The sequence below is a fragment of the Pungitius pungitius genome, chromosome 17 (assembly GCF_949316345.1).
Source record: "Pungitius pungitius chromosome 17, fPunPun2.1, whole genome shotgun sequence".
NCBI lineage: Eukaryota > Metazoa > Chordata > Actinopteri > Perciformes > Gasterosteidae > Pungitius > Pungitius pungitius.
Genome location: NC_084916.1, coordinates 9,468,241 through 9,481,562, shown reverse-complemented (window position 1 = coordinate 9,481,562; position 13,322 = coordinate 9,468,241). Strand labels below are relative to the sequence as shown.

Genomic DNA, 13,322 nt, shown 5'->3' with positions numbered 1-13,322 from the left:
AAGCGCAAGAATCACAGGAAACGCTCGTCTCGTTCTCCAGTTTGCGTCCGTATAATTGATTCAACACGCGTACAGTTTACATCCAGTGCATTTTTCTTGTCCTGTATATCTTATAGACGCAGTCTCAATCAAGGTTAATTCACACCTTGGTTTAGTCGAGGTACAAGGACGACAGCTAACCCCACCTCTTTTGCTCCATCAAGATATGTTAATTTTTTAACCAAACCCGCTGGATGACGACGTGGCTGTCTTCCTGAAGAGAGCTTTGCTGAATGAAATAATTAATAATACATTGACTAAGATACGCTCTTCCTCCAGGGCTTAATATATTGGTAAGTTCAGTTTGAATCAGTTAAGCCATGTAGAAACTTTGCATTGACCCAAGTCATTAAAATTAAAAAAGTTCCAAGCCATCCAGGCCTATATGTCGTCAAGACAATTGAGTAGTTGTCCAACAGAGTTATCCTTTTTTGTTTTAAGATAAAAACCATAGCTGTTATTACTGCCTAATATAGTTCCAATTGACCAACTACATGAGACATTTCCACACCATATTGACTATCATAAAACGTATACAACTCTTATTCACATATGGACGTTGCACTTTAGAATGTGTATTGATTAACTCGGCATGTACCAAACCATATTGACAAGTAAAAAAAACAAAATATGACTAAACATGACTGAATAAATCACCGCCCAAAACATGTTAAAGATAAGTGGCATTATAAGTACAATTTAAGTGCTACCATTTGTTAGTGCTACGGTTTGCTAGTGTTTTGGTCAAGGTAGAGTCTAAAAAGGTGTGTCTTGAGTTTTCGACGGAAGATGGAGAGGCTCTCTGCGGTCCTGATGTCATCAGAGAGCTCATTCCACCATCTGGGAGCAGGACAGCAAAGAGTCGCGATCTCGTCGAGTGCTTTTCTCTCAGTGAGGGAGGAACAAGCAGCGTGGCAGATGCAGATCGGAGTGTGTGGGTTGGGATGTAGGGTTTAACCATGTCCCGGATGTAGACTGGTCCCGATCCATTCACAGCGTGGTACGTCAGTACCAATGCTTTGAACTGGATGCGGGGAGCCACTAGTAACCAATGAAGAGAACGGAGAAGCGGTGTGGTGTGGGAGTATTTCAGAAGGTTGAAGACCAGTCGAGCTGCTGCATTCTGGATGAGCTGCAGTGGTCGTATGGCGGTAGCAGGGAGACCCGCCAGCAGAGAGTTACAGTAGTCGAGGCGAGAGATGACAAGAGCCTGAATCTGTACCTGCGCCGCCTTCTGAGTGAGAAGGGGTCGTATTCTCCTGATGTTAACGGTGTTCGCCAAAGTTAACAGTCAGGTCCTGAGTGGGCGAGTTTTTTCCAGGGAAGAGAAGTAGTTCAGTCTTGTCGGGGTTGATCTTCAGGTGATGGGCGGACATCCACTGGGAGATGTCAGTCAGACATGCAGAGATCCGTGCCGCCACCTGAGTGTCCGAGTCGGGGAAGGAGAGAATTAGTTGGGTGTCTGTGTTTTACAATTATGCAGACAGAACAAAATATACATAAAGAAATGCTTTCCCACCTCGCTGGAGTTGAAAGCCACGTGTCCAATGTGCCATTCCCATTGATGGTGGCATGACTTTGCACGTGGCATCTGAAAGTATTTGAGCACCAACATGTATTATCAGAATACGATTAGGGCTGTCAACAGATTATAGACAATTAACTAGTTAATCACACATTTTGTAAAACATTTATCTTGATAACAATATTTTTTTCTCTTATATTAACTGTTTACAGTTTAGTAATTTGTTGTTTCAACTCCATAATGAGCTTGACGTGTGTATATTATTTCATTGGAATGAGGGGCATATTAATCATATCATTTAATGTTAGATTCATGCTCATTGTGAAGGAAATAAATATATAACATTGAAAAGCATTGAAGACGCACATTACATTACGTGTCATTTAGCTGACGCTTTTAAACAACAAAGTAGTTAGTTAGCTGCTGCGAGTAGTAGTGTGTAAATAAAGTGATTCAATCGGGCCAAGTTATTTAGGGCACACGGAAACGTAAACAAAGTGGCGCTAATAGCGTGAAGAGGGGTCTTTTATTCCCGTGAAGCTACCGTAGTTAGCTTTACAGGAACAAAATACGTATGCTAGTTGATGTTCTTCAAGCATAGCATAGGCTGCCCTGGGCTGTGCTAAATAGTGCACAGCAGCCACAGCCGGCAGTAAACTCAAATTAGTGTGACAAATCTGCTCTAAAGTGTAGTTATTTAAGTCAATAACCTCAGCAAATAGAGTAATCTGAACCACTTTGTTCGTTAGATCAGCCGGAGACGCGGAAAAAAAGAGATGTTTGTGACGGGACGTCCCTTAAGCAGCTAATAGCACCGAATTAGTGTTAGCATGTTTACAGTATCCCCGCTATTTAAGTGGGTAAGACTGAAGAACGCACAAGGAAAAAGTCATCACTCACCTACCAAAGCGTTTCCACTTGGTTTAGTCCGTTTGGATTTAAGCATAGGTGTGTAGCTAGCAGTTTAAAATATAAAATACGGACTTGATACGAGCTGCAGCTGTTCAACGCCGGGGCTTCAATGGCGACCTCTCGCGATAACAGCATTAACTCACGCGACACTACGAGCCGCCCTCTACTCTGCGCATGTCCGTCAACAAAGACTGCTGGGTAATTGAGTTCTTTAACGTAACAGTTCCCCGTAACATCTAGTAAAATCCCAAAACGTGTTTGCATCTCCACCCGTATGTGGCAGAATACGTGTATTTAAATTCAGATGTAAATATATTGAACTGTCCGTGTTATTTTTCTAGGTTAGATGTGTCAAACTCGCGACACGCTGGCGAACGGCTGCACCGTCCAGACCGTACCGGGCTGCAACGCCAGCTCCTCCCTCCAGCTCCACACATACGGCAGCTGTGCCCAGCAGCCGTATGTGGCTGAAACGAGTGTGACACAGCTGCTCTAACGTGTACAGTTATTTAATAACCTCAGCAAGGAGAGTAAACTGAATCATTTTGTCCGTTAGATCAGCCGGACACACGTTTAAAAAAAGAAGAAAAAAAAAAAAAGTATGATTTCGTCGGGAGTCGATCTCACGACCATTGCATCGGGGGGCCAACACCTTACTCACTGAGCTATTCTTCCAGCTGGATGTGAGAATTCGAAAACTCACTGAAATAGGATTGGTCACTCTCCGCCAAAAATTGAGGTAATATTCACACTAAAAAAATTATAACTGCCTTCCTGTTGGTTTTAGAGAAAATTCCTCAGAGACTTTTTTAAGTCTCCCTTTAATACATTTGGTAAAAAATCAGCGGACTTGTCGGTCAAACAGGGTGCGGGCGGGGCTTCGTCAAAATCTTCCAGGGGGCGCAATGGAGGCAATTTTTCACTTTTGATCCAAAACTGCACATCAGGTCTGTAAAGGTCATCACGTAGGATACTCACAGAGGTTTTCAAGAGTTTTGGAGTGTGCCGAGGCTCAGAAGATGTGCTTGAACTTTCATGCAAAGATGACGTCGTCACAGCAACAAAGTTGGTCCAAAACTCCCAATTCTCACTGTGAGCCATCGTCACCGTCTTACGTCTTATATTCCCAGATTTGAAGTTGATCACATTAAAGGGCTAGGAAATGGACATGTAAATGTAGAAACTTTGCATTGACCTAAGCCAATAGGTGGCGCTATACTTTTTCGAAAATCACTGCATGGCATTACTTAAAGGCCTAGACAAGCATCATGAATATACATTTCTAGCCAGAAATATCAATGTTCCTTGGAGTTATACCATTTTACATTTTGGAAAAAAATCTTCCAAAATTGTCCAAACTGCACGCAAGCTCACGCCCAGGTAGTTTTATGAAAACTCTTGATTTTAATAACTTTTGACCCCAAGGGTGTCAGGAACCAGTTGCCAGATTTTTAAATGGATCGGATTTAAACTCTCGGAGGAGTTCGTTCGTTTGTAAATGCAAGAATTGAAGGAAATGGCCAAAAATACACAGAATCACCACAGCGCCCCCTAATGTTCAAATATTCTGGGAAAATTTGGGGATGTTCTAGGACTCATTGTGAACATGTCCTCAAAATTTGGTGAAAATGACGGTTAGAAAAAAAAAAAGTTATAGGCCTTTGAACTTTCAGGACACAAACCTACAAACTTCATTGGTCCATAACTTTATTGAAAAATGAGATATCAACATTCTTTCAATAACTTTTGATCGCATCGAGCCAACGATCATTTTGCCGAAGATTTCGTAAGAATCGGACCAAGCGTCTGGGAGGAGTTCGCAAAAACGTGTTTTTCACAAAATTCAAAATGGCGGCCATAAAACGGTAGGCGCATTTGCATACCATAATTTTTTTTGTGTACAGCACATCCAAGAGCACCTGTGTGAAAAGGTTCCAGGTCGATCGGTAAAAGTAAAAAAAACAATTAACATTGCGGCCACTTTGGGGGGCGCTAGAGAGTTCTTTTTTTTCTCCTCTAATTGCGGGACCCCAATCATACGTCAATTTTGCGCACTTCTGATGCGCGTGCAAAAATTCAAGAGTTTTTGAACATGATGAAGTCCCCGAAAGTGCGTTCGAAGTGGCGAAATAATAATAATAATAATAATTCTTGCAATTTCAATAGGGCTTTCGCCCGACTTTCAGTCGGCTCAGGCCCTAATTAAAGCTGCAAGCAGCGATGAACGGGCCTTCGCCTATTCTCGCACGTCGGGGTGGGGCGGCGGTCGGCCGGGCTCGCGGGTCAAAAAAGACTAAAGAGACTAAACAAATCACTCTCGGGGCTTCCATTCAAACCTGAATCTGCGGCCTCGCGAACGGAATCCACCGACGCCGGGCTGTTGCCCCGCTGCAAAAGACCTGCGGAGTAATTGTTACGGGTCTCGGGCACGATGACCACAATAAGTATCACAGCAACACTTGTCTCGTTCTCCAGTTTGCGTCTGTATAATTGATTCAACACATATACACATCCAGTGCATTTTTCTTGTCCTGTATATCTTAGATATCATAGATGCAGTCTCAATCAAGGTTAATTCCCAGAAATATCCACCTGTAATTACCTTAGCTGTTATTTCTGCCTACTATAGTTCCTATTGACCAACTACATAAGGGATATTTCCACACCATGTTGACTATGATAAACGTATACAACTCTTATTCACATATGGACGTTGCACTTTAGAATGTGTATTGATTAACTCGGCATGTACCAAACCATATTGACAAGTAAAAAAAACAAAATATGACTAAACATGACTGAATAAATCACCGCCCAAAACATGTTAAAGATAAGTGGCATTATAAGTACAATTTAAGTGCTACCATTTGTTAGTGCTACGGTTTGCTAGTGTTTTAGTCAAGGTAGAGTCTAAAAAGGTGTGTCTTGAGTTTTCGACGGAAGATGTAGAGGCTCTCTGCAGTCCTGATGTCATCAGAGAGCTCATTCCACCATCTGGGAGCAGGACAGCAAAGAGTCGCCATCTCGTCGAGTGCTTTTCTCTCAGTGAGGGAGGAACAAGCAGCTTGCCAGATGCAGATCGGAGTGCGTGGGTTGGGATGCAGGGTTTCACCATGTCCCGGATGTAGACTGCTCCCGATCCATTCACAGCGTGGTCCGTCAGTACCAATGCTTTGAACTGCATGCGGGCAGCCACTCGTATCCAAAGAAGAGAGCGGAGAAGTGGTGTGGGAGTATTTTGGAAGGTTGAAGACCAGTCGAGCTGCTGCATTCTGGATGAGCTGCAGTGGTCGAATGGCGGCAGCAGGGAGACCTGCCAGCAGAGAGTTACAGTAGTATTTGGTGTATTATCAGAATACGATTAGGGCTGTCAACAGATTATAGACAATTAACTAGTTAATCACACATTTTGAAAAACATTTATCTTGATTACAATATTTTTTTCTCTTATATTAACTGTTTACAGTTTAGTAATTTGTTGTTTCAACTCCATAATGAGCTTGACGTGTGTATATTATTTCATTGGAATGAGGGGCATATGAATCATATCATTTAATGTTAGATTCATGCTCATTGTGAAGGAAATGAATATATAACATATTGAAAAGCATTGAAGACGCACATTACATTACGTGTCATTTAGCTGACGCTTTTAAACAACAAAGTAGTTAGTTAGCTGCTGCGAGCACGGTTCTACTCAGTGTGTAAATAAAGTGATTCAATCGGGCCAAGTTATTTAGGGCACACGGAAACGTAAACAAAGTGGCGTTAATAGCGTGAAGAGGTGTCTTTTGACGCTGTAAAGCTACCGTAGTTAGCTTAGCTAAAAGACGTATGCTGGGTGAGACTGGAGAACGCACAAGGAAAACGTAATCACTCACCGTCAAAGGCGTTTCCACTTCGTTGAGTACATGTGGACGTAAGCACCGGTGTGTAGTTAGCAAGCTGGCTGACTGGCTGCTCCATCCGGCAGCCGCTAGCTCCACTCGCTATCCCAGTTAGCTGTCCGTGCCGTCGAGCAGATATAACAAGCCCTTAAACAAAACGTACCTCACTGGCTGCACACATCCAAGAGGGAATGAGAACACTTTGCTTACATCCACATAGTAGTAATAGTTCCTGAAGTATAGGTGTGTAGTTAGCAGTTTAAAATACGGAGCGGTGATACTTTGCCTGTTCAACACAAAACCGGAACATGCGCAGACTACGTGCGCGGCTGTGCGCACGTAGTCTGCGCATGTCCGTCAACCAAGAATAGGGAATTCTGGGTGATGAAGTTCTTTAACTTAAAATTTCCCCGTAACATCTATTTACATCACCAAACGTGTTTGCATCTCCACCCGTATGTTGCAGAATACGTGTATTTAAATCCAGATGTAAATATATTGAACTGTCCGTGTTATTTGTCTAGGTTAGATATGTCAAACCCGCGACACGCTGCCAAACGGCTGCGCCGTGAGCCAGCTGTCCTGCATCAGCCTTACCTTCTTCTGTCAGCTGTATGCGCGGCCACGGAGCAGTTTCTGGCCTTAAACTGAAACGAGTTTGACATACCTGCTCTTAAGTGTACAAAGTCCATAACCTCAGCAAGGAGAGTAAACTGAATCATTTTGTTCGTTAGATCAGAAGACACGCGTTTAAAAAGAGGAGGAAAACAAAAAAATTGATTTCGCCGGGACACGATCTCACGACCATAGGATCGGGGGGGCGGTTTCTTACCAGGAGAGCTAAACCTTCTGATGGGTTTGAGAATTCGAAAACTCACTGAAATAGGATCGGTCACTCTCCGCCAAAAATACAGGAAATATTCACACTAAAAAAATTATAACTGCCTTCCTGTTTGTTTTAGAGAAAATTCCTCAGAGACTTTTTTAAGTCTCCCTTTAATACATTTGGTAAAAAATCAGCGGACTTGTCGGTCAAACAGGGTGCGGGCGGGGCTTCGTCAAAATCTTCCAGGGGGCGCAATGGAGGCAATTTTTCACTTTTGATCCAAAACTGCACATCAGGTCTGTAAAGGTCATCACGTAGGATACTCACAGAGGTTTTCAAGAGTTTTGGAGTGTGCCGAGGCTCAGAAGATGTGCTTGAACTTTCATGCGAATATGGCGACGTCACAGCCACAAAGTTGGTCCAAAACTCCCAATTCTCACTGTGAGCCATCGTCACAGTCTTACGTCTTATATTCCCAGATTTGAAGTTGATCAGATTAAAGGGCTAGGAAATGGACATGTAAATGTAGAAACTTTGCATTGACCTAAGCCAATAGGTGGCGCTATACTTTTTCGAAAAACACTGCATGGCATTACTTAAAGGCCTACACAAGCATCATGAATATACATTTATAGCCAGAAATATCAATGTTCCTTGGAGTTATACCATTTTCCGTTCTGGAAAAAAATCTTCCAAAATTGTCCAAACTGCACGCACGCTCACGCCCAGGTAGTTTTATGAAAACTCTTGATTTTAATAACTTTTGACCCCAAGGGTGTCAGGAACCAGTTGCCAGATTTTGAAATGGATCGGATTTAAACTCTCGGAGGAGTTCGTTCGTTTGTAAATGCAAAAATTGAAGGAAATGGCCAAAAATACACAGAATCACCACAGCGCCCCCTAATGTTCAAATATTCTGGGAAAATTTGGGGATGTTCTAGGACTCAATGTGAACATGTCCTCAAAATTTGGTGAAAATGACGGTTAGAAAAAAAAAAAGTTATAGGCCTTTGAATTTTCTGGACACAAACCTACAAACTTCATTGGTCCATAACTTTATTGAAAAATGAGATATCAACATTCTTTCAATAACTTTTGATCGCATCGAGCCAACGATCATTTTGCCGAAGATTTCGTAAGAATCGGACCAAGCGTCTGGGAGGAGTTCGCAAAAACGTGTTTTTCACAAAATTCAAAATGGCGGCCATAAAACGGTAGGCGCATTTGCATACCATAATTTTCTTTGTGTACAGCACATCCAAGAGAACTTGTGTGAAAAGGTTTCAAGTCGATCGGTAAAAGTAAAAAAAAAAATTAACATTGCGGCCACTTTGGGGGGCGCTAGAGAGATCTTTTTTTTCTCTTCTAATTGCGGGACCCCAATCATACGTCAATTTTGCGCACTTCTGATGCGCATGCAAAAATTCAAGAGTTTTTGAACATGATGAAGTCCCCGAAAGTGCGTTCGAAGTGGCGAAATAATAAAAAGAAGAAGAAGAATTCTTGCAATTTCAATAGGGCTTTCGCCCGACTTGCAGTCGGCTCAGGCCCTAATAATAATTCTTGCAATTTCAATAGGGCTTTCGCCCGACTTTCAGTCGGCTCAGGCCCTAATTAAAGCTGCAAGCAGCGATGAACGGGCCTTCGCCTATTCTCGCACGTCGGGGTGGGGCGGCGGTCGGCCGGGCTCGCGGGTCAAAAAAGACTAAAGAGACTAAACAAATCATTCTCGGGGCTGCCATTCAAACCTGAATCTGCGGCCTCGCGAACGGAATCCACCGACGCCGGGCTGTTGCCCCGCTGCAAAAGACCTGCAGAGTAATCGTTACGGGTCTCGGGCACGATGACCACGATAACAAAAAGATGCATTCCTGTAAAATAAAGGTAGAGTCTGAAGCGCAAGAATCACAGCAAACGCTCGTCTCGTTCTCCAGTTTGCGTCCGTATAATTGATTCAACACACGTACAGTTTACATCCAGTGCATTTTTCTTGTCCTGTATATCTTATAGACGCAGTCTCAATCAAGGTTAATTCACACCTTGGTTTAGTCGAGGTACAAGGACGACAGCTAACCCCACCTCTTTTGCTCCATCAAGATATGTTAACTTTTTAACCAAACCCGCTGGATGACGAAGTGGCTGTCTTCCTGAAGAGAGCTTTGCTGAATGAAATAATTAATAATACATTGACTAAGATACGCTCTTCCTCCAGGGCTTAATATATTGGTAAGTTCAGTTTGAATCAGTTAAGCCATGTAGAAACTTTGCATTGACCCAAGTCATTAAAATTAAAAAAGTTCCAAGCCATCCAGGCCTATATGTCGTCAAGACAATTGAGTAGTTGTCCAACAGAGTTATCCTTTTTTGTTTTAAGATAAAAACCATAGCTGTTATTACTGCCTAATATAGTTCCAATTGACCAACTACATGAGACATTTCCACACCATATTGACCGTGCAATCTCTTCTTCAAACTCCGTTTGAAAGAAGACCACTGGCTGAAAAACAAAAAATAAAAGAAATGGGACCGGACCAGCCACAAATTAACATCAGACAGCAGGTGAAAGACAAGGAAGCGTCGTACACTAGAGGCTTTTCGCGGACATGGTACACTAGGAAGCCGTGGCTAACCGGCTGTGGAGTAACTAACTCGCTGTTTTGCTTCCCTTGTTTGCTTTTTAAAACCGCAGCGACCGATCGAGTCTGGTGTGAAAACGGTGTTCAGGACATGAAACATTTCATCTCATCTGCTACTCCAAGCACTCACCATCTCATCTGCTCCTCCAAGCACTCAGCATCTTATCTGCTCCTCCAAGCACTCAGCATCTCCTCTGCTCCTCCAGGCACTCAGCATCTCCTCTGCTCCTCCAGAGATGCTGTTGTGTCCCTGGAGGAGCAGAGGAGATGCTGTTGTGTCTCTGGAGGAGCAGAGGAGATGCTGTTGTGTCCCTGGAGGTGCAGAGGAGATGCTGTTGTGTCCCTGGAGGAGCAGAGGAGATGCTGTTGTGTCTCTGGAGGAGTTTTATGTTTTTTTTGTGTGTCTGTCTTAGAGGTGGTTTGCTGTACGATTTATGTGAACACTGGAGACAATGTAAATAATTTTTATTGACTTGCTCACCATTACAATTGGTAATGCACAGTCTTCTTCATCTAGTGGTTACTCCATGTAATAACAGCGACTATTTGCCTCTTTGTGTATATTGAATATTGACGCAAATTACAGCAATTATAAGTTCACCTTGTATGACTTGGTTTCCTAATATGATGTGTATGACTTGGTATGACCTTGTCTTTGAAAGAACAATATTTGAAATCTACAAGGACATTCTAAATTCATAATAATTACATTAGATGCTATTTGTTTTTAAGTCGTTACTTTGGTGTTAATGTAATAAATAAACGGCAGAAATCTCCCTCAGCCCCCCCTACTTTTTCCATCACCAGCCGCCACTGCTTAACAGTAACCCGTAATATCACAAAACGTGTTTGCATCTCCACCCGTATGTTGCTTCCCAACGGAGCCACCAGCTCACTGTGATTACGCAATACAAAATGGCGGAGAGTGCGATCTTTGGGGACTATATTTTGCAGCATTGTTCAATAAACACAATTGAAGTCACATCAGGAGTCTAATTAATTAAGAAAGGGCGATGTACAAAGTGCAAAACATGAATAGCGGTTACTTTGAACAGAAATACATTACGTTAGAGCTGGCAAACGCCAGGTCACTCACGTCTCCCCCTCCAGCTCCACACATACGGCAGCTGTGCCCAGCAGCCGTATGTGGCTGAAACGAGTGTGACACAGCTGCTCTAAGTGTACAGTTATTTAAAAACCTCAGCAAGGAGAGTTACCTGAATCATTTTGTCCGTTAGATCAGCCGGACACGCGTTTAAAAAAAGAAGTAACAAAAAAAAAAGTATGATTTCGTCGGGACTCGATCTCACGACCATAGGATCGGGGGGCGGTCTCTTACCAGGAGAGCTAAACCCTCTGATGGCTTTGAGAATTCGAAAACTCACTGAAATAGGATTGGTCACTCTCCGCCAAAAATTCAGGTAATATTCACACTAAAAAAATTATAACTGCCTTCCTGTTTGTTTTAGAGAAAATTCCTCAGAGACTTTTTTAAGTCTCCCTTTAATACATTTGGTAAAAAATCAGCGGACTTGTCGGTCAAACAGGGTGCGGGCGGGGCTTCGTCAAAATCTTCCAGGGGGCGCAATGGAGGCAATTTTTCACTTTTGATCCAAAACTGCACATCAGGTCTGTAAAGGTCATCACGTAGGATACTCACAGAGGTTTTCAAGAGTTTTGGAGTGTGCCGAGGCTCAGAAGATGTGCTTGAACTTTCATGCGAATATGGCGACGTCACAGCCACAAAGTTGGTCCAAAACTCCCAATTCTCACTGTGAGCCATCGTCACAGTCTTACGTCTTATATTCCCAGATTTGAAGTTGATCAGATTAAAGGGCTGGGAAATGGACATGTAAATGTACAAACTTTGCATTGACCTAAGCCAATAGGTGGCGCTATACTTTTTCGAAAATCACTGCATGGCATTACTTAAAGGCCTACACAAGCATCATGAATATACATTTATAGCCAGAAATATCAATGTTCCTTGGAGTTATACCATTTTACATTTTGGAAAAAAATCGTCCAAAATTGTCCAAACTGCACGCAAGCTCACGCCCAGGTGGTTTTATGAAAACTCTTGATTTTAATAACTTTTGACCCCAAGGCTGTCAGGAACCAGTTGCCAAATTTTGAAATGGATCGGATTTAAACTCTCGGAGGAGTTCGTTCGTTTGTAAATGCAAAAATTGAAGGAAATGGCCAAAAATACACAGAATCACCACAGCGCCCCCTAATGTTCAAATATTCTGGGAAAATTTGGGGATGTTCTAGGACTCATTGTGAACATGTCCTCAAAATTTGGTGAAAATGACGGTTAGAAAAAAAAAAAGTTATAGGCCTTTGAACTTTCAGGACACAAACCTACAAACTTCATTGGTCCATAACTTTATTGAAAAATGAGATATCAACATTCTTTCAATAACTTTTGATCGCATCGAGCCAACGATCATTTTGCCGAAGATTTCGTAAGAATCGGACCAAGCGTCTGGGAGGAGTTCGCAAAAACGTGTTTTTCACAAAATTCAAAATGGCGGCCATAAAACGGTAGGCGCATTTGCATACCATAATTTTTTTTGTGTACAGCACATCCAAGAGAACCTGTGTGAAAAGGTTCCAAGTCGATCGGTAAAAGTAAAAAAAAAAATTAACATTGCGGCCACTTTGGGGGGCGCTAGAGAGTTCTTTTTTCTCTCCTCTAATTGCGGGACCCGAATCATACGTCAATTTTGCGCACTTCTGATGCGCGTGCAAAAATTCAAGAGTTTTTGAACATGATGAAGTCCCCGAAAGTGCGTTCGAAGTGGCGAAATAATAATAATAATAATAATAATAATAATTCTTGCAATTTCAATAGGGCTTTCGCCCGACTTTCAGTCGGCTCAGGCCCTAATGAATTCTTGCAATTTCAATAGGGCTTTCGCCCGACTTTCAGTCGGCTCAGGCCCTAATTAAGAGGCAGCTTCTCTCATTAACACATCACTGAATTTGTAGCCACAACTACAACGTAGGTCTCGCCACCTTTTATAGATATAACCTCTATTTACACATTCTGTGGAGAGTCAGGAGTTCAGCCGATGTCACATGTGGGACAAAGAGTCAAATTGGTACATCAGCGTCTCTACTACGAATATGGTAAAAGTTTAGTTTTAAGGGACAGCATAATTCCAGTCGAGTAGAAGCATCTGCCCCACATTCTCCAGAATGAGCAGCGAAGCACTAGTCCTTTACGACAGATGTGGAGGACACTTCACTTTGCATCCAAGTTCACTGAGTCAGGGGGATATTTCTAGGTCAGTGAAACAGACAAGCATGAGTATACGTTTCATATGTACTGTAGAAATGCCCAATTCATCAGAGGCGGGACACTGCTCGGTGCTTTATTTAGCCTGCTTGTCTTGTTTGCTCGTTGGAGCAATCCAAGGTACATGTCTTATTTATGACTGAACCAACATGGCTGGGGTAAATGTTTAATTCTACAAATGAGGACTTTAGAA

General features: G+C 42.5%; 1 protein-coding gene and 1 long non-coding RNA gene across 2 annotated transcripts in view; one reads left to right on the top strand and one right to left on the bottom strand.

The window, feature by feature from the left end:
* dtnbp1b (dystrobrevin binding protein 1b) overlaps nucleotides 1–13,322 on the top strand; it is a 230,943-nt gene that overhangs the window by 181,054 nt on the left and 36,567 nt on the right. The window lies entirely within an intron of this gene.
* On the bottom strand, nucleotides 705–6,665 carry LOC134107178 (uncharacterized). Its single transcript, XR_009942665.1, has 3 exons — nucleotides 6,358–6,665; nucleotides 1,559–1,630; nucleotides 705–1,460 (listed from the first exon to the last, which is right to left on the bottom strand). It is a non-coding gene; the product is annotated as an uncharacterized LOC134107178 (long non-coding RNA).